The sequence below is a fragment of the Hydra vulgaris genome, chromosome 10, assembly GCF_038396675.1.
Source record: "Hydra vulgaris chromosome 10, alternate assembly HydraT2T_AEP".
In the NCBI taxonomy this organism is placed as follows: Eukaryota; Metazoa; Cnidaria; class Hydrozoa; order Anthoathecata; family Hydridae; genus Hydra; species Hydra vulgaris.
Window position 1 is genome coordinate 11,123,594 of NC_088929.1, and position 23,418 is coordinate 11,147,011.

At 28.5% G+C, this 23,418-nt stretch overlaps 1 protein-coding gene across 2 annotated transcripts in view; it reads right to left on the reverse strand.

The window, feature by feature from the left end:
* Positions 1–22,994, reverse strand: part of LOC136085788 (uncharacterized) — a 28,316-nt gene extending 5,322 nt beyond the window's left edge. The window contains exons 1-2 of one of the 2 annotated variants that reach the window (XR_010641177.1): positions 22,822–22,988; positions 11,893–12,519 (exon numbers count right to left, since the gene is read on the reverse strand). The gene's annotated coding sequence lies outside the window, so the exon portion shown is untranslated. Of the gene's footprint in view, positions 1–11,892; positions 12,520–22,821 lie in introns of those variants that run through there. The other variant, XM_065807249.1, reaches the window with a different exon arrangement.
* Between the last annotated feature and the right edge of the window lie 424 nt (positions 22,995–23,418).

A 23,418-nucleotide genomic window follows, 5' to 3' on the forward strand; every position in this document is an offset into this window, starting at 1 on the left:
ATACTGACTTTACATTAGTTTTAGTAAAAAAACGTCCCTTGTGCACAAATATTGTTTTTATAATCAACAAAAATCGATTTTGGGATGTGCTGTTGTAGTTTTATTTCCTTCATATATTTAAGATTGTGATTTTACTATTAACTGGGCAGAAATGAAATTTTCATGCATTTTATATTCAAGTTTTGTGCATTTAGTGCAATAGTTACTTTAATTTTATCTTTTGAACAAAGCAGACACAGCTTGTTTTAATGAAAATGATGAACTTTACCCATGATGGCATACTGACGATTTAGGGGTGTTGAAATATTGACGAGTTGGGAAAACCTTTTTTTTTTTATAAGAAAAACTTATTTTTAAGTAAAGTTAAAAGAAAGCGATGCTCCAACAAATTTTTTGGTCAAAAATATACGTAAAACGCAATATATCCTATGCGCATGCGCACAATTTTACAATGCTGGTGTGTAGCATGAAATGGTAAATTAGGATGGTTTCGAGTAATTTCTGACTTTTCTAAGGGAAAACTCTAAGGTTAAATGAAATCATTAAGTTACTCTCGATCCTAACTAGCCCCATCCTCTCCTATGCCATCATAGGAGCAGTGGTTGCCTATGATGGCATAATTGTGCTTTTTTTTACATTAAGAATAACTTATAAAAAAAAATAAAACTGATGAAAACTCCCAAGGTAATTATTGTTCTAGATGTAACAAGGAATGTATCTATATCAAAACTTTTATTATTGGTCTTCAGGATACTGAATAATGAAGCTTCAAAGTTAAGTATGCCATCATAGGCGCCTTTCCCCTATATACAAATATAACAAAGATATATATATATATAAAAATATAAAATATAACAAAGATATATATATAAATATATAAAATATAACAAAGATATATATATAAATATAACAAATATATATAACAAATATAACAAAGATATATATATATATAAATATATAAAAATATTTTTTAAAAACAAACAAATTAAGATTAAACTAAAACCATGTATGTAATAAATATATTTAATTAGACTAAAAAACTAACATAAATATTTAATTAGATTTGAAAAATTACATAAATATTTAATTAAATTAAAAAAATTACATAATTATTTGATAGCCTTTAAAAATAACAAATAATTCTTTAACCCTATTCATACTGGGTCGTGAAGATCTTGTTTATACTGACTCGCACTTTTGAAGCGCGAAGCTTGTCTTGGGAACGACAAACTACTTAAACCTAAAGTTTTAAACAGTTTTTAAGCAATACACGATTTCGCTAACTCTGAGTTTGCCGAACAACGGAATATATTTTTCACGGAATTTTATCACGGAATATATTTTTTCGACCAAACGAAAAAAAAAAGTTAAAAATATCAGGGGACCATATATGCTTTAAAATACAATAAATGGTATTTTAAAGCATATATGAAATTATTTGGATGGCGTATAACATCAATATGTTTTTGCTTACTTCATTAAAAACTATATGAACATAAAATATAATAATTCTCTATTTAAAGTACAAATATAATAGTGCTTATAAATAATAAACTTGTATCAATATTATTATCCTGAGACAAAAATAAAACTTTTTTAGCGTTTTGGGTTTTCGTAAGTTAATGGAGAGGTAATGTTATTTACTTTTGCGAAAGTATATTATTCACTTTTAGACCTAAACTAGTTGGCAATACAGCAATACAGCATTAACAAAAAAGTAAAAAATCTGTTAAAAATAGTCTAAATTTAATAAATAGTCAAATTATATTCTTTAGACCGTTTCAACAGATTAAAATATTTTTAAATCAACAAAATGACCGTTTCAACAGATTAAAAATAGTCTAAATTTAATAAATAGTCAAATTATATTCTTTAGACCGTTTCAACAGATTTGCTTGTTATATAAAAGAAAGTGTGGTAAAAAGTCAAAAAGATCAACATTCTTCTGAGTAAATTAATAACCTAGTTAGTAATATTATAAATTAATATATATACATATATATATATATATATATATATATATATATATATATATATATATATATATATATATATATATATATATATATATACATATATATATATATATATATATATATATATATACATATATATATATATATATATATATATATATATATATATATATATATATATATATATATATATATATATATATATATATATATATATATATATATATATTTATATATATATTTATATATCTCTATATATTTTTAACAAATAGAAATTAATCCACAAAAAGAAGTTTTATTCTAATATATATATATATATATATATATATATATATATATATATATATATATATATATATATATATATATATATATATATATATATATATATAAATTAATCTAATAAATTTATTGGTAAGCTCGAGGCTCAATCTAATAGTAAACAACAATAAACAAACAACGAGTGTTATATAAGTGTTATATACTCGTACATAAATCAGCTCCAGGCTCGTAAATTTTACTGCATTAAATCAAAAATTACCAAGTAATAGTGATAGATTGAGCTAATAAATTATTCTAAAAAAAAAAACAAGGGACAATCAGATCTTTGTATTTTACATATATTTAAAACAATTCGGAAGGGTAAATCAAAACTAAGACATTTCTAAAGATTATACACTTTTCATACAGGTTACATTATTACATAACTAAGTAGATAATTTATTTTAATATCTTGTTGCTGCTTTTTAAATCAACGAAATGATCGATTACAACTTCTACAATGATTTCTTTTAAAGGAACATTTTTTAATTTGAAAAACGATTAGAACGTACAGGCGTTTCTGTCCACTATTAGAACTGTAGCGTTTCCTCACTATTTTTAAAGTTGAAAGGGGCCTTTCTCCGGTATAATTTGTATCTGCAGCAGAGAGAAACATTCTTAAAGCATATATAGACATTAGGAAATGTCAATTCAAGTTTCTTTGATCTAATACCCAGAAGTAAATCCGATATGATTTTCTAGTACCACCGGTACCAATTTCAACTGAAGCGGAAATGAAGCTTTTAAAATGCAGACATTAATTTGGAAAATTAATTTCTGCATTTTTTGTGTAGATTTTTAAAAGTTCTTGTGTAGATTTATAAAAGTTCTTGGGCGTGCGATGTGATTGCAACAGAATACATATCTGGAAGACAAACGAGGAATCCAATACTATATTTTTTTGACAAGATCAAGTCTATCAGCTGCTGACTGATCTATTATTGGAATGAATGATAAAAAATGTTCAACTAGTTTTCCAAATGAGTTAATATACGTGCACCGTACATTAACTCATTTATATATTTATTTATATATAAAATACATTTATAAATACTATTTATATTTTACATACGTAAAAATGTTTGAACCAACGATAATTGAATAAAGTTTGACAGCTTTAAGTTCAATAACTGCACCAAAGAAATTTGCCAATAAAAAAAATGCTTTAAAATTGTCAAGCGCTCTTTTTAAATAAATTTTGAACGATATCAAATAAAACTGTAAAAGTGATATATAGCTACCGAATACTTGTAAATGTGAACCATTAAGAAGCTTACTGAACTCTTCGCAAATGTTAGCTGATAGGTAAAAAGTGCTACTTTTACCTTAGTTTACATAAGTGTTTATATTTTTAAATTATTTATTAGAAACGGGTCGTATTCATCTAGTAAATCTAAAGAAACAAGGAAATTTCCTATATGACATGATCCAATATTCTGGACTGATCCACAAAATGTATATGGTCCTGATGACAATGTCATCTTGACATTACAAGAGTAATCAAATAACAAAACAACTATGTTTTAATCATTTAATACTCAATGAACTCATGCTTATTAATTTATAATTTATATTAGAGAGGTTCTAGAATTTATGTTTTGATTCATACTCGAACAACTAGTTGTTAGATCATAAACCAACATGAGTGTTTGGTTGGTCTCTCCAAACGCCCTGACCCCGGAGCGACTGCTTACGCTGGACAAGTGTAAAGAGGGAGCTGATCAGCTCTCATTTTTAAAATCAATTGAAACTGCACTTATAACATGTGGAGATATATAACATGGAAGTAGCTGAAAAATTATATATATATATGTGTGTGTTTGCGTAATATATAAACATACTCAAACATGCATATAATTTTTATTCACATATATGCATATAATTTTTAAATTTTATACTATACTACCAGAAGGAACCTTTAAGTTGTGTTTACTCACAGAGCTTAGCTAATAGTTTTTTTAATTTTATTTAGGTTTTATTTTTTATTACTAGTAAAATTATATTTGTTACTATATTTGTTGTAGTAAGTCATTTTAGTATTACTAATTTACGTTCGTAATTTTACGTACGTAATTCAAATACGACTAAAAGTCAAAAACATTTACTAGTAAAATTTTATTTCTTGTAGTAAAAATATACTTGTTGTTAGCTGTTTATAAACAACTAACAAAAAACTGAAATTCATCCTATTCAGATTCCTAAGCAATTAAAACACTCTTTAATAACATGCGTTGAACAAGTTGAGCTGCAACAAACTTAAAACAAGAATCTGATTAAGACTGTCCAGAATGGTAATGACATATGATTTTGGAAATATTTTAAGAACCACTTAATCAATTTTTATAACTTTTGTTGTTGTTTGTTTTTTATTGTTATTTTTCTCTAAAAACAGTAAAGCTTCAAGAAAACATTATCTTCGAGCTGATCACAATACTTTTTGTACAATATTTATATTGCACAAACGAAAGCTGTTATCCAAAAGCTTTTGACAACAGTTTTCGTAAAATTTCGTGATGCTACACCCCAAAATCGGCGAAACTGATTGATGTCTTTCGCAATTTTTTCCTTCTTACGCAGCTTACATTTCATTTTGCTTACAGTTTTTAAATTAGACGAAGTTGTAGCACGTTTTTTGAATTCATGTTTTTTGGGACGTTCATCAACGCCATTTTGATTATGCCATTCAACTACACACTTTGAGTGATGAAAAGATACAAGATCAGGCCAGAAGATAGGTGGATCATGTTTTCGGATCAAAAGCAAAAATCACTCTTTTAAACATTTTTTCACGTACACATTGCAGCTTATGTTTCATTATAATATCCATTATAATTAACTTTTGATTTCCTTGAAATTTTTTTCGTAACAATTTTCAACCACGTTTTTGGCCATCGCTGAATTGCTGTTGAAATCTTCTAGGATATTTCTGTACTTTGTATGTTTTGTAACCATATTACTTTTTGACTTCTTGAATTGTAGACATGGAAACAATCGGGTTTTTTTCGATATCCCGAACGGAGTACTCTGGATTCGCATCAATACACATAATTATTTGATCAAGTTTTAAACTTGACGGACCTCCTTCTTCGTTTCTCGACTCTCTTCCAATCTGCGACCTTCACTCCATTATTCGATGGTACGACTAACCTTTGAACTTTATACTTTTTTAAGCGAAGTAAAAACATTACAAATCGAAAGCAACTATTCCAAAGAGAACTTTCTTATTTTTCCTTGCAAATAAATTTTCTTTGAATACAATAGAGTTTTTTAAAACTACAATTTTATTATTTGAAAAAGAACTAAATTTGCTTTAAAACAACAACAACGAAAAAATTTAATTAAGTGGTTCTTGAAATATTTCAAAATCCCATGGGTCGTTACCATACGGAAAAATTTCTACTCGCAAGTTTGTCTTGGTTAATATCCGTGATCTGCAAATAGCTGATGCAAATTTTACAGCGTTTTCGCTTTCTTTTCTCTTAACTGTTTCTTCAGTTCTATTTTTCCAAGCATCTTGAGAACAAGATAAATTTTGGATGATATCATCGAAGATAACCGTGCTGTGTTGCGTGGTTGAACAGATGGCTTCACTACATTAAAAATAATACCCATTTCAAATTTAAATGAATCAATCTTCAATGGACACAACTTTGTATTGAATGCATAGAGTGTTGATGCATCCACTCGCGCTGTACCACTTATGTACGCAAAAGCTACAATACTCCACCTGCGGAACTTGACATTGGTATAAAAAAACCAAAACGCTGTTTCACAATTTTAGTTTCTCTTATTGTCAAACCGTATAACTTGTATACTGTAGGTTTACATTTATTGTCATCAACTGTAACTTCAAGAAGTGGCTTTATAATTGCAAGTAACAAGACATTCTTTTTTTTTTTTTTTTTTGCAGTTAAACCACTACATATGAATTAAAAATCAAGTTCCCCTCCGCCTACCAATAAAACATTTGACAGAACTTCCCTGTGGTGAATATCGTTTAACTTAGTAGGTATTTCGTTCCAGTTCGATTATAATATTCCTACACATTTCATCTTCATATAGTCAAGCAAAAGTTAGTTTAAGGTAAAGGTATGCATAGCTTATCGAATGAAAAATTTCTCCCATGAATATTTTGAGTCCGATCCAAACGACTTACCAGATATTTGGAGATATCTGGTAAGTCGTTTAGTAAATATTATCTGCAAGTAAATATTATCTGCCAGGTATGGCGTTTCCATACCTAGCAGATAATATTTACTCTCTTTTTGAAGTTTTCCAGATCCAAAAGTTTGGATCCAGATAAGTTATTTAGCTTGTACAGCACACAACACAACGTTGAGCTAAATGTTGCTTTTAACTCGATAGATTCTACTTTCTTTGCAAATAGATGTTAAGCAAGAAAATCTTAGGTTGATAATGAAATGAAAACTTTTATTACGTATGTGTATATGCCAAACACAAGCAAAGGAAATAGAATCTATCGAGTTGAAAGCATCATTTAGCTCGATGTAACGAAGACAATGAAGATGTTGAGTGAGAGTGTAAACAAAAATCCTAAGTGGTTACTGACATACCAAAATAAACTGAATTTAATAGATAGTGCTCTTAATGAAGACAACTATACATTAATTCCTGTCCCTCGAAAATAAGTAACAATGCAATCTGTAATGAAAGCTGGTACAAAAAAAAAACACATAGTAAAAATAAAGTTCACAAACCTCCGGCACCAAAGCCACAACAGTAAAATCAATACACAAATTGTGTGCTTTAATTTTATTGTGAGTATTTATTTTTATCTGTATTAAACATCTAAGTTATTTTAGATTTTTCAAGCACAAAAAAAGAGAAGCTCTTTTGCAATAGGTCGACCGTCTATAACTTTGATGAAGCAAGTAAATGAACGAAGTACCGAAAAACTATTGAAATGTATTTTCACATTTAGTTCATCTGAGATAGCATTTGCATCTCAGATGAGTTTTCGAGCTACAAGATCATGCCATGCTATCTGTGGATGGTCAGATTCAAGAAACAAAGCCTAAAAAAATATCTCGAAGATTTTTCAAGAAAAAGTTCCAGAAAAAATAAAAGCATGATGTTTATTGCAGACTTCTGGTATCGTTAGATCATGCAATATCTTCAATGGTAAAATTTTATGTTAAAAATCTAATGCCAAATTTAGATTTGGGAGTTCAAAACCTTACTACCTACAAATATTTAAGTGATTACAAGGATTTTTTGAATTTTAGCCAGGTTTTTCAAGTTTCCACTCATTGTGCGACAGGAAAATGTTTTTCGCTGAATTACGACTATAAACAGTTCTTCTTGGAGTTGGTTTTAATAATAAAAATAGTACCGTAAAAAGTAGATTTTCAATGGTGGCAAATTTAATTAAATTATTGTTTTGGCAATTTTTATTTTTTATATATGCATATATTTTCTGCATTATAAGTGTTATTTAATTTTACTTATTATCTATTTATATGTTTATTATATTTCTTCGACATTTACTTTAATAAATGTTTCAAAAGATGTTAGAAACTTCAAAAAGAAAAAGAATAAAACTGGAATGTATTAATTTCAAAACATCAACGTGTAGCTCATAATCGAAAAAATATCAAAACAAAACGTTTTGGAGTCCCTAACAATCAGTTTGATGTTTTAAAAAAGCTAACAGCTTCGATATTCAGCACTGCAACGATCTATGTTTATTGTATTTAAAAATTTATTTGAAATATTTAAAAAAAATTAATTTAAAACTTTATTGTACTTAAAAAAATTAACTTGCAATATAATACTATAAATAACTAATGTAACATTTTAAAATTAAATAAAAAGTTTTTATTTGAGACACTTATTTAGATTATCTATTCTTTTACAGAAGTCACCTTCAGTAACCAATCTTATGATGGAAATTGATACTTTCTAGATACTTCCAAAGTAGAAGTATCAGGTTTAACTATAAAATATAAAAGGGGTCGCCCAAATACTACATCACGCAATTAAAAACAATTTTGGCCCCCTTCCCTCCAAGAAACAAATCAACACGTTTTACAACCTTCTCCTTCCTCCTAAATAATTTTTTTGTGGTTTTAAATATTGGTATTTTATATTTTCTTAGCTTGCTTTAGTTAACTAATTAAGTACATTTTAATACATAAAAATATAAACTACTTACTTTCATAAAAAATTGTACACGGATATCACTGTTCCTGATAATGTCAACCTAACTGACCCAAGAGCGCCACTTATATTGAGAGATATCGTATACACATCAAGGTACCCTGTGATACAAACTTTAAAATCTTTCAACTTTTATCGCGGAAAAAAAATTTAATTCGAATGTTCAAATTGAGTAAAATTTTAACATCGTAGTGCGCCAATAAAAACACAAAATAAGAACCAATCTATATAATTTGACAAAAATTGGTGCAAATGTACCCTTTAGTAAAACTCTGGATAAAAGTTCAGTTGATTGGTTAGGCGGTTAAGGACTTATGGCATTTTTAATTTGAATTTTATTAGTTTTTTGCTACTTATGCCTCAGAACGTTACGGATTACTGCGATATTCGGTCACTATTTTCAAAATAATAGTTTCATGAGTGTTCTACTGTGTAATACCAACAACTTTTATTTTAACTGTTTTATTAGTAAATGTACTATTTCAGGCAGGATTTTCTGATGTTTCAAATGTGACACTTTCAGACTATGTGCCAACTCCAAACTTAGGTATGTTAAATAAGATTGATACGAGTGTTTTAGAGAAAATTGCGGTGTTTGGAGCATGGGAACAAAAATACCCAAAAGTGTGCTCCCCCACCCCGAGTGTTAGGGCAATGAGTTAATAAAATGTATTTTTTTAGAATATTATACTAAATTTAAATTCATCATCAGGTTTATGATTTAATAACTTTTCATTTAATAACTTTTTAGTTTTCGAAAGTATTGACCGGTTAAATTTACAACCCCCTCATTATGGGGAGGGCGGAAATTTTACATGGTCATAACTTTTGAACGTTATGACCATGGTTATTAAATAAACTAAAAACCTGTCGATAAATTTAGACTTAATATAATATTCTAAAAAAACATATTTTAATAATTGACTGCTCTCATACTCGTAGTGGGGGGAGCACACTTTTTTGGGTACTTTTGTTCCCATGCCCCAACCACCGCAGTTTTTTCTAAAACACTCTTATTTAAAATTTGGTAGTTTATTATTTTTAAGTTAACTAATTTAGTTTACATAAGCATCAACATACTTAAGTTTGGAGTTTGCACATTGTCTGAAAGTGTCATATCTGAAACATCATAAAATCCTGCCTTCGGTCCTGCATTTTTATTATATAGACTAAAATATTGATTTGCTATTTACTTTCGTGATTAGTTTATGCATAGCGTGAACATATCAACATTTCTAAATGTATAAACTACTGCCAAAATGCAAAATAAAAAAAAACACATAAAAGAAAAAAAAAAAAAAAAAGCAAAACCTGGTCCAATAATCTGGACTACCAGTTGGTAAAACAAACAAAAAAATACGTCTGCTAAAAAAATTTCTTATTGACTCTTGAAACCTTAAATACATTTTTCAAAAATATGTGAAAAAATAGCTATTTAAATCCTATTCTTTACATTGCGTTACCATCAAATAGCATCTGATTACATTTTAAGACATGCTTTTTGATTTTCTCCATAAAAAACAGCTCAATATACTCTGTTAGCGCACTCTCATGGCCTACGACACGGGTTTTGAAGTGGAGGGGCACAACCGTCATTTTCTAAAAATTGTCGGCACTGACTCTACGATACTAATTTTAAATGTAATATCTAAATAGTTTATTAAACTAATAACATTTAAGGATTAAGATGGTAAAAATGTTCATTATAACCGTAAGCTGCTGCCTAATCTCTAATAACTTAAGTTATACTACCAGCTCCTTAAAGTTGCTTACTATTCAGACTAATTATACAGCGCAACAATCTTTCTTTAAAATCTGATGGATGATTATTGTATCGCTTATACCTTGAGCAATTTTGATAAAAATGATGATGAGCAGTTTCAACAGTTTGTTCACTATAGGGCCCATGGGGGGATTCTTTTTGACTGATGGAGTCCTTGATGTAATGTGAATTTTGAGTGTCAGATACCATTACTCTTACACTCCGCCCTCAGGCTGATGCATTTGGAAATTATTTTTCAAAGTTACGAGGCTTCTCAAAACCTAATGAACTGAGCTACTTTTTCTAACTTTGTACTAAACTTTAATGACCTAAAACACTGATTGCCTAACTGATCGATACCAACGTACCAATCAACTTAATATAATACTTTCATTGCAACCGCCCTTGGCGTAACTATAAAAGTTATATTCAGGCGTAACTATAAAAGTTATATTCTAAGTTATGTACTGTAGACAAGTTATCTAAGGGGCCATCCATAAATTACGTACGCAAAAATCTTTTGATTTGGACCCCCAACCTCCCCTGTTGCATTTCGTACATTTTTTATACCCTCTACTCCATGCGTACGTACGCTTGGAGGTCTTTCCCCCCCCCCCCCGCCTCATATAAGTTTCATAAATTCGGTGATCTAACTCCCCTTCCCTTAATTCCATTTACGCATGCGAACGTGATCAAAATTTTTCTTTTTGCACTGTTCAACTATTATAACCTTAACAGGTTATGAACGTGAGCGGCATTCACCTTTTATTAACGTGCAAGTGAACGTGAACTGCCACCTCAATTTCGTTTGCGTACATACATTTGTCGGACCCTCTCCCCCCTTGAAGGGGTTGTCCTAAATTGAGTAAATTTGTTGTACGCAAATTTACTCAATCTAAGACAACCCCCTCCGCCCTTTGGTGCGTACGTAATATGTGGATGACCTTTAACTTCTTCCATAACATTCTTCCTAATATACTTTCTCTAAACAGATCATGCTCTATTATATCTGAAACTTGATTTTAATTGTCATCTTCCATAACGATATCTTCCTGTAGTACAAAATTTGTTTCCTGTAGTACAAAATTACAGGCGTTATCCATGGATAACGCCTGGAATTATCAAGTCGTCAAAAAAAAAAAAAAAAAAAAAAAAGCAACGACTATACAATAAGTTTCTCAAAAAAAAAACTTTAATATTGAAACTAATTACAAAAATTATTAAAGTGTTTTTGAGATGATTATTAAAAAGTCAAAGAAATATTACTATACCAAGCATTTAATAAAACATAAAAGTGATCCGAAAAATACTTGGAACATAATTGAGGAAGTAATTGGTACAAAACAAACTGACGGAAATAATTATCCTATAAATCTTAACATTGAAAATAAAACTATTACAATCTAATCATTAATTGCTGAAACACTTAATCAATATTTTGTCAGTGTAGGTTCCACCTTAGCGTCAAAAATAGAAACTACTGAAGTAAACTTTGAGTCATATCTTACTCCTAATAAGACCTCTAAGATGGATAATTATGAAATTACTGAAAAGGAACTCTTAAATGCAGTATATCTTTTAAAACTAAACAAAAGTGTGAGGTTTGATAATATTAGTAGTAATGTAATTAAAAATCGATAAAATACTCGACAATCTCTCTTTTACATAATTTTAATCTCTCTTTAAAACTAGTTATTTTTCCAGAGAAACTTAAAATTGCAAGGGTCATACCCATTTTTAAATCAGGAGACGTTTCTAATCCTGAAAATTACAGACCATTTTCATTTCTCTCTGCTTCTCTATATATTTATGGCTTTTCTAAATATAAAAAATATTCTATATAGTATCTCCTAAAATTAACGAGGCTTATCTGGATGTTTTCTGACAAACAGATGCTTAGTGGCATTAATCTTTGAAACAAATGGTTTCCTAGCCACACCGCTACCTAATTTAGCATTATTTAATCTGGATTTGATTTAGATATCACCAATTGATAAATTTAAAACTTCTTTCAGCTTTTGTGATAAAACAAATGAAAAAAATCTTCTCTTTGTCTCAGTCGCAAGTAATCGGTCTTGACAAGAAATTGTCCTTTGTTTTCGGCCACTTTGTTAAAAAAAAGAGGATAGTTCCGGTTCTATGAACACTTTTTTATACTTTATTACAACTGCTCTTGAAATATTGAATACCTTGGCAATATTTTACAAAGATTCACTGGCATTTCTTCGCTCATAAGTTATTTGTCGGAGGTGAGGCTTTAAGACTCTAACTTTCAGTATTCTAAAATAAATATATAATTATAATATACATTCTAATTTTAAAAAATTTACTTGGAGTTAGGGATTTACCGGAATTACAATATTTCAGGCCAGAATGCCGGAATTTATGTTTTACTTTTTTTCAAGACATGTGAAACAGACTGTGTAAATTAAATTAAAAAATCATTGTCCTACAGGGCAATGAAGAACTTTAAATAAACCTAGGTAAAAAAACTAGCTCTTTTTTCATCAAAAATTTTACCTGTCTCTGAGAATAGTCTCATATTAAATGTTACTAAGGTTTTAAATCCTCTGAGAATAGTCTCATATTAGATGTTACTAAGGTTTTAAATAATTAAAAAGTATAGGATGCCTAATACAGTAAATATTTCAATTTTAACCTAAATGGAAAAATAGAAAACAAAGAAATATTTTTAAATATAAATATTATGCAGGTTAAAACTTAAAATAAATAAAATTATAAGAAACAAACAAAAACAACATATTAGATTTAAATGAAACATGAATCAAATTAATGAAATAGATTATATATTTTATAGGTTATAAATATATATTATATAGCCACGATACTAAGGTGCAGGTTTTCGCTTTCAATCTTGAAGGTAAAAAATTACATAAATATAATTCTTGATCCAGCCGGAATATTATTAACAATTCCGGCAAATCCAGTTCCGGCCGGAACTCAAAATTTCTATTTAGGTACACCCTCCTTACTTGGAAATAATTTTTAAAATGTCTAATAATAAAATATTATCACAAATATAGACATAGATTAATTTGAATTAATAATTCTAAAATTTAAATAGACATATTTTTGTCTTTTTTGCCGACCAGTCTGAAAAAGCTCTGACAAACAAATAATAATTACCTTCCTACTTCGGATGTAACAGTAAAACTAAAATACTTTGACTTCTGATTAAGTGCGTCATTCATAATGACTCAGCATGTTTGCACTACATACGCAAGCTACAGAATAACCCATAGTGAAAGATATCATACATTTATACACTGTCAACTTACTTTCCGGTGCAAGTATATATATGTTATAAAAATTGGTCAGGATTTCTGTGGAAAAAGAAAAAAGAACAGGAAGCATAGCTGCATCAAACCAAAGGTTTGGCTCTCACCAAGGAGACTCTGATCAAAATTTGCAAATCTAATCGTAGAGCAACAAGTCTTGATCTCACTTGTCAGATATCAGAGATTTATGGCATGTTAGTTTTACCCAGAACTGTACATCATCAGCTGTGCAATGTGGATTGACTGCGAGACGTCCTATGAAGAAAGCTAAACTAATACCGGTCCTGATAAAAAGAGGATGACCTTGGCAAATCAGTACAAAGAATGGATTTCTTATGACTGGACAAAGCTATTATCTGCTTCTATCTTATTTAAATAATAATGAGTACCGTTTCCTTTTCATTTTCCACTTTGGTTTACGTATGCATAGAAATTAATTATTTTGGATGCCTTGTCGTTATGCTAAGTACAAACAGTGTGGTACTTTTTTGCATAATTGCATAATACATGATTTGCTGTACTGTAAATGCAGATCCTGAGCAATATATTCTTTAGACTGTTTTGTGATTACAGGTGTACTTCAGTGATGAGAGCAAAACTGATATCATGCAGGAATCATCACTGTTTGTTAGATGACGAAGCAATGAAGCTCTTCTTCCAGAATGTGTTTCTGCAACCGTCAAGCAAACCCACTTCTGTAATGGTTTGGGGAGCTATCTCTTTCCAAGGTCCAGGCTGTATGCACATCGTGAATGGGATCATGCGCCAGGACCAATACATTGAAATCCTGCAGTCCAAGCTGCTACCCCAAGTGCATGCATGGTTCTCTAATGACAATGGAATTTTAATGCAAGAGGAAGCTTTTCGCCATACAACAAAATGGGTCACTGAGTTCCTGAAGACAAAAGTCCCTTAGCTTAGCTGGCCAATAAACTCACCTGACATGAATCCTATTGAGAAATTCTGAAGTCTAATCAAATGTAAGGTCAATGCAATGAAACCCACCACTAAGCATTGCTTGATCGAATGCATACTCCAAGTATGGAATCACAATCAAGACATCCGCGACATATTTCCGCATTTCATACAGGGAATGCTTAAGCGCATGGCTCAAGTAATCAGCAGCAATAGTGCTTACACAAGTATTGACTGTTGGATCTATTAGCTATTGATAGTCCATGACCCAATGCAGTTTAGATAGAAAACGCTATGAACTGATGTAGTTTCATATATGTAGATCTCATGTATATGACTGAAAACTCATAAAAATTTTAAAAAACTTGGATACAATAGTAGAAACTCTAAAAGCATACAACTTTAATCTCATAAACAACCTGATATTGCTCTTTTTGGGTATTCTTGCTAAAAAAACACATGCTGAATGCTAAATTTAATGTTTTTCTTTTAATGATTTTTAGAAGTTTTCTAATGATTTTACCAGGTTTGTCTGCCTGTCTGTCTGTATGTATATATATATATATATATATATATATATATATATATATATATATATATATATATATATATATATATATATATATATATATATATATATATATATATACACACACACACACATACATATATTTAAACAACTTTAAAATGTATTCTACAAAATAGAGTGTTCAATATTCTTAAAAGAACAGAACAATTATAAATTAGTAGAAAATCACTTAACAAAAACTTTTTTTCATTTAACACTGTGTTTCATCAATAAGACTCATCAGAAATGAATGATCAAATTAATAAAACTTCAATTTATACCAAAAATTAAATTACAGGAAGTCGCAAATGTCTTAACTACTGTAAATTTTCACACATTTGTGGAATTTGCTGACACTATTATAAAAAGAATTGATTACTTATGCTTTTTTTTTATAAAATATTCTTTAAAAGGGGGATTTAATGTAACTATTATTTGAGCTCATTTATTTTTATAGTTTTATAGGAGAAACTTATTTTTGTGCCTACATTTAGAAATTAATTCCGATTTTTTGTTTAATAAGCATTCTTGGTTTGCATGTGTAATTATTTCAAATTTTTCTTGTAGGCATAGTATGCAATTTGTGGAAACGATGTTATATGCAGGCACTGTTTAAGGATGGACCAATTCAGTATAAAATCATAAATATTTTTACCTTTTTATTCCCATATATATTTTGACAGCATGGTGTCTTTTGAATACTTTTAATTTGTAAAAGATTGCTTATGATTGGCAAAACGTTTTTTCCATTCACCCTCTAAACAACACATTTATATACTACATTTTATGATAAACAACTTCCACTCATTGGACAATTGTTTTTTTGTTTACAATTACAATTTTCTGTAGTTTTTTCATTTAGGATTTCTGTATTGTTTAGTTAAGCATTATTGTGACCTTTTATAATTCTTTCCATATTTTTTGTGCCACTGTAGCTAACTTTAATTGTATTTTGATTAAAATTTTTATGTAATTTATTAGAGGGTGGGAAATGCTTATCTACCAATTTTAAAAACACTTTTCCTATGTTAGTGGAAACATTTTTGCTATATGGGGGGTTGAACTAAATTACATTTTTAGTTCTATTTCGCTTTTTTGTATTCTTTTCTTCAGGGTCAAATTTTAGTTCAAAATTTTCAAAACCACTTTTTTTAGGGGCATCTTTAAATATTCATTTAGAAGAATTGAATACATTTTCATTAGAGGAGTTTTGGTTTAGCCTGTTATCAATTGAAATCGGGATTTGTTTTAGAATTTGGAGTGAATGATTTGAGCTAATATTAATATACAAAATTCATTGTTTGGTTTTTTGAAAGGCTTATATGAATTTTTAGAGAGGCTAAATGTGACATCAAGAAAATTCACAATTTTTAAACTTATGTTTATTTCGATATGAAAGCCAATATTTTAAAAATTTTTTATAACATTTTTTCTAATTTTATCGTGCTGTGGACCAGAGAACAAATTCACAAATTTCTGTTCCGACATAACTGCCCATTGTTACATCAAAGCAGTCATGCGTGTTTTTTTTTCCAAGTTTCCTTATTAAAATAAAGTAAGGTTTTTCTCCAATGTTTTATTATATGGATTGTTTCATCAGGAAAAACTGTGTGGCTTTTTGCATATTCAATTGTTTTATTTAAAAAATCTGCATTTATTGAGGGGTAAAAATCATTTATGTCAAATTGAATAAATGTAAAGTCATTTTTATTTTCGATTATGGAGAACCAATTTATAACATCAGTGGTATTTTTCCACTACTGCAAATTGAAAAGAATTTATTAATTTTGTCCAATTTATTTTTGCTTACATGTCTAATCTCACTTTTTGAGGGAACCAACAACTTACAAAGGAGTTTTTTTTGAAAATTTGGCTTATGGTCTTTTAGTGTTACAAAGGCTTGGGCAGGGGCAGTTGATTTGATTCTATTATCAAGGTTTATTTTTCTAGCAATACTTCCTGCTTCTAAATTAATTGCGTTTTTCAAATTTTTAGGGGCTTTCTTATAAAAACTAGTAATATTGTAGCATAAAATTTTTTCATAGTTTTCTGTTGTGAGTTGGTAAATGTTATTTGTTTTATCAGCAAAAACAAATATATTAATGTTTGATTTAATTTTTTCAACATGTAACTTTAATTCTGTTTGAAATTTGTTTTTTATAGGGCGAAACTTTATTGTTTTAAATAAATGCAATAGGTCATTTTCAAAATATTCCAAATCAGGTATAAAAAGTGGTGTATTTTTTATTTTAAATCCATAATTATCATTATCTTGGTTATTATTAAATACATCATCTGTGTTTGTATTTGGTTTTAATAAAAAATGGGCATTCCAACAAATTCTTTTAATAAAATGCTTAACTTTTTCAATCAAAGAAATAGAATAACTTTTTTCATCTGGTATAGGTATATTTTTCAACAAGTAAATGAAATTATTAGTTTCCATATTAACACGGAATGTTAAAATACAATTAAGAGTGCTCAACAAACAGGGATGTGGAGTCCCAAAAGGACTCCGGCTTTATCTCTACTTTTTCCAAGTCTGTAGCGTTCAGAAGCTCTATATATGATTTTTAAACATGAGATTTAATGACATGAAACTTGATGTTTTTAAGCCCAGAGTCTTTGCCCCATTATACTTAAGGACTCTGGGTTCAAAAAATGATTGTTCCTCTAACCTAAAAGTCCTAATTTTTTTCCAATTAGTAGTCCATAAACTTATTTATATTTTTAGAGCTCCTGGATACCAAAAACTAAGATAAAGTAATCTTTTTGAGACTTTCTAATCCAGAGTCCTTTTTGGGACTCCACATCCCTGTCAAAAAATGTTAATAAAAGAGCCTAATATATATTTAAACAACTTTAAAATGTATTCTACAAAAAAGAGTGCTTAATGTTCCTAAAAGAACAGAGCAATTATAAATTAGTAGAAAATCACTTATCAAAATTTTTATAAATGTGTTGTTTCCTCTAAGAAAGTACTTGATAAACAATATATTGGCATAACAGAGGGTGAATGGAAAAAACGTTTAGCCAATCATAAGCAATCTTTTAAAAGTTAAAAGTATTCGAAAGACACCATGCTGTCAAAATATATATGGGAATAAAAAGGTAAAAATATTCATGATTTTATACTAAATTGGTCCATCCTTAAACAGTGCCTGCATATAACATTGTTTCCACAAAATGCATACTATGCCTACAAGAAAAATTTGAAATAATTACACATGCAAACCAAGAATGCTTATTAAACAAAAAATTATTTCTAAATGTAGGCACGAAAATAAGTTTCTCCTAAAAAACTATAAAAATAAATGAGCTCAAATAATAGTTACATTAAATCCCCCTTTTAAAGAATATTTTTTAAAAAAAAAGCTTAAGTAATCATTTCTAAAGAATTCTTTTTATAATAGTGTCAGCAAATTCCACAAATGTGTGAAAATTTACAGTAGTTAAGACATTTGCGACTTCCTGTAATTTAATTTTTGGTATAAATTGAAGTTTTATTAATTTGATCCCTCATTTCTGATGAGTCTTTATTGATGAAACACAGTGTTAAATAAAAAAATTAAAAATATATATATATATATATATATATATATATAGAGAGAGAGAGAGAGAGAGAGAGAGAGAGAGAGAGAGTTCTATAAACTGTTGCATTTGGGAGTAAAATTGATTCCTATGCCAACCAATACATCACTTTTAATTACTTTTGACTTTCATCCAACATTTCGGCGTTGTCAGAAAGTTAAAACCATTAATTTAATTACAAATTAACCGTTTTTTAAAAAAATGTTTTTATTTTAATTTTTTTTAACAAAATGTTTTAATTTTTTTTACTGTAAATCATGTGCGGTGTGCTGCTACATCAACTATCTCATAGCCTGACTCGCAAGGGAGTGCTGCTACATCGACTGAGGAGGGTTGGAGCAGGCAGTCTATCAAGTAATAAAAAAATTCCGGTCTTGCATTTTAATTTTTACTTTTTGTCAACAAAATACAGAAAAAACTTTCTGACAACCAGTTAAGAGTCCAACTTTGTGTTTACTTCTTAAACTCTAGAGTTCCTTTTAAAAAAACCAATATAAGGTGTTTTTGTTTATAAACTTTTACATTATTTATATGCACAGAAACAAAGTATTTTTTCTTGGACATAGCCATTGTGAGCTTTTCAGATTCATTAGTTTCAACAATTTTTGGTTTGTTTAACAATATCTTCCAAAGTTGCTTTTTTAGCCTTAGTTTTAGCAAGTATCCATTTTTTATTTTTCAATTTTCGGATTTAATTTTAAGATTTTCTTAAACTGAAAATGCTTTTTTAATCAAATAACTATAAGTTAATGAGAGTAACTCAATAACTTATAGTTATAACTTTGTCTTTCTCAAACTAATTTTTACTTTTTTTGTTAAAAAAAACTTTATTTAGACAAACCTTTAGAAATTTTTTCAAACGGTTTGTCTAAATAATGTACTTTTGCATTTTTTTAAATAAAATATGTTTATCTTAAAAAATATGCACAGGGCTGGTTTAACAACAAGGCAAACAAAACAAAAGGGCAGCCGCCTAGAGCAGCACTAAAAACTAGCTAGATAATAAATATATTAAAAAAAAAAAACACAAAATCTTTTCAAATCTCTTTTGAACTAAATTTGAGAGATTTGAAAAAGTAAAAAACCTGCAAGCTGTTTACAAGTGACATAATAGCTGTGACATCCTTTTTCTTTTCATGGTTCTCTTGATTGAAAAAATGTGTCTGCAATTCTATCAGGGCATGAGAAAAGCAGTGAACATCTAGAGAATTTCATGTCATGGAAAGAGCTTAGCTGCGACTGCGACACAATAAAATAATTAATGCCGACCATTTACGTCTTGTTAAAAAAAACAGTTTTGGCAGAAATCTTGAAATGCCAATAGCTTTCTTGCTATGTAAAATCTTGCTTTTTGTAACTAAACACGTCTGATAATGGAAACTTTCTGAAATTTGTGGAATTTCTAACTTTGCTTGAAGATGCTCATCCACTTGTGGATGAGCATCTTCAAAAAATTAAAGATAATGAAACACATGTACATTACCTAGGCAAAGACATACAAAATATTATGATTCATTATTTATCCAACACAATCAAACAAAAAATTCTAGCATTTGCTCAAGTACTAAGTACATTTCAATGATTATAGATTGCACACCTGATGCTGGTCATGTAGAACAAATGACTATGATCATTCACTTTGTGGATGTGATTTAAAATTCAGAAAACGGCATTGCAGCAACAGCATCTTTAAAGAAATATTTCTTAGATTTTGATGGCATAAATAATAAGGAAAAAAATAAGAGTGTCCTTTAAAAAATGTTAAATATCGATCCCCAAGCATTGTTTATTACTTGCTTTGAACATACATTGAATTTGGCTGTTAATGATGCTGTTTAATGATTCTTATAAGCAACAGCCTTCTTTGATCTGGTGCAACCTGTATAAGTATATTACATGTATTCTACATGTTTCTAATCTCTAATGAATTTTGTTCTACTCAATGGTTTAATCTATTAAACCATTGAGTGAAACAAGTTGGGAAAGCCAAATTGATGGTTTAAAACCTCTACCTTATCAACTTGGTGATGCTCTGACAGAGATTGTGGCTAAAACAAATTCAACAGAAGCATCTGGTATTTCAACATGTGTAGATGCATGGTTTATCACAAACGTCATTTCTAATTTTAAGTTTGTCGCTTCTCTGGTTGTGGTATGACATGTTGTTTGAGATCAACATGACTAGTTAGCAACTTCAGACAAAATAATTAGATATGCATGGCGCCATAAATTATTTTCAAAAAAACAAAATAGTTTCTCATAAATTTCAGAAATGAAATGGAGTTTAAGAAAACACTGGTAGATGCAGTTGAATTCAGTTAGTTTAGAGATACCAGCACCTTTTAAACCCAAATCAAACCGTATTAGAAGAAAGAATAAACAATTTACATATAAAGGAGACGACGAACCTATTCAAGATCCAAAAGAAAAATTCAAATAAACTTTGCTATTCTTGACACAGCAATACAATCGCTTAAAAAAAATCGGTTCGGTTTATACTATGATGTTCACAGTTTAGAGTGTAACTAGCAAAGGAGTTATGGAACATTGCTTGAATCTTGAGAAAGCTTTGCAACATGGAGACTCCAAAGATATTGATACAGTTAATCTACATAGTGAACTAAAATCAATTCCAAGATGAGTTGCAAGATGTTACTAACTAACATGATTTACTAACTTTTATATTAAAAAATCTAACAGATTGTGTCCCTAACACTGTTATAGCTCTAAGAATTCTCTTGACCCTTCCAGTTTTTGTGGCTAGCAGTGAACAAAGCTACTCTTAACTTAAACTGATAAAAACATTTTTGAGAATGTCTATGCAGCAAGAAAGACTTGTTGGATTAGCTGCTCTGTCAAATGAACATGATATTGCTAGAAACATTTAACTGATCGAACTCGTTTCTACACTTGCTAAAGTAAAAGCACAAAGAGAGAAGTTTTAAAATTATATTATGAATATATTATAACATTACACAAATATACGCTTATATATAATTATGAATCTATATATTCTTCTGAATGTAAATACATAATGTATTTTTATTCATATAATATCATTACGATTATATTATATGCATAAAATTAAATACATATTCCAAAATCATTTCAAATAAATTTAACTAAGACATTATTTATGGGAAAACTGATTATCTTCGATCAGGGGAAAGTTAAAAGTATACAAGTCATAGGGCTACAATCATGTCATAGGATAGAGTATAGGTCTTTAACTTTTTTGTGATTGCCTTTGTAAAGAATCAACACAATATAAATTTTATAATTTATTTTAACTGTCAATGCTATTTTCTATGCCTGCAAAGTTATTTATTTATGATATTTTTCAAAAAATGTGATATTTTACCAGGCTGCTACAAGTGTTAAAAATAACTTTAAATGCATTATTTTGATTTTTAACACAGGAGGTTACCCAAAACAATGGTAACCAAAAATTGAACTGTTGCACTTTGAAGTTTCCAAAATTTGTTCCAATACTGCGTTTTTTTAGCGACTATGAGGTACTACGACTTAAAAACTTTTAAAATCAGTCAAAACCACCTTAAAAATAGTTTATCCAGGTGAAAAACTATTACTTTACAAAACTTCAGGTTATCACCTTATTTATTTACAAAGTTACAGCTTATCAAAAATCTAAAAAATTTACTATTAGCTCAAGGTAATCAAATTTCCCCCATTTTAGCTAGGGTTGATTTGATCATAAGTATTGAATGGCGGAGCACATCAATATAAAACTTTCAGGATTGTGTTTTTTTTCTTTATAAATCTGTGGGCGATCAACCAACTATCACTTGAAAATCACCTTCTTTGGAAGAAAGAGAGGGGGAGGGGTGAAACACACACATGTAAAATCGCATTTGTATGTATATATATATATATATATATATATATATATATATATATATATATATATATATATATATACATATATATATATATAAATATATATATATATACACATGTACATTTATATGTGTGTGTCTGTGTATATGTGTGTATATATATGTATATATATGCAACCCTAGGAATTAGGGTCAGCATTCGGCAATGCCGACCTGAAAGTGTTTGAGGTGGGCAAAAAATTGCCAACCTTGTTTCTATGTTTTAGGGTAAAACCTTTGCATCAAATAGGCACCCTATCCACTCTATATAGCTAACATGCAACAAAAAAGGTAATTTAAAAAAATTGCTTACCAATAAAATCAAGTAATAGCTTTATAATAGCTCTACATTGGTCAATCCAATTTATACAAAATTTCTATGTTAATTGTCAAGAATTGCACTGAGTTTTCAAAGTCAAAATTCAACAAGAATTTGGAGACTAATCATTTTTGGATTTATTTATCTCTGATATCTTATTTATATCTGAAAATAAATCAACAAATATTCATATATACTTATATATATGCTTACGTACAGATATACATGCATACATACATACATACATATAAAAACATAAACATATACATATAAACATATATATATATATATATATATATATATATATATATATATATATATATATATATATATATATATATATATGTATATATATATAGTTAAATATAGTATACATATATACACTATATAACATATATATATATATATATATAATATATATATATATATATATATATATATATATATATATATATATATATATATATATATATATGTATATAAATATATATATATATATATATACATAAATATATACATAGATATATATAGTATATATATACCTATGTATATATTTATGTATATATATATATATATATATATATATATATA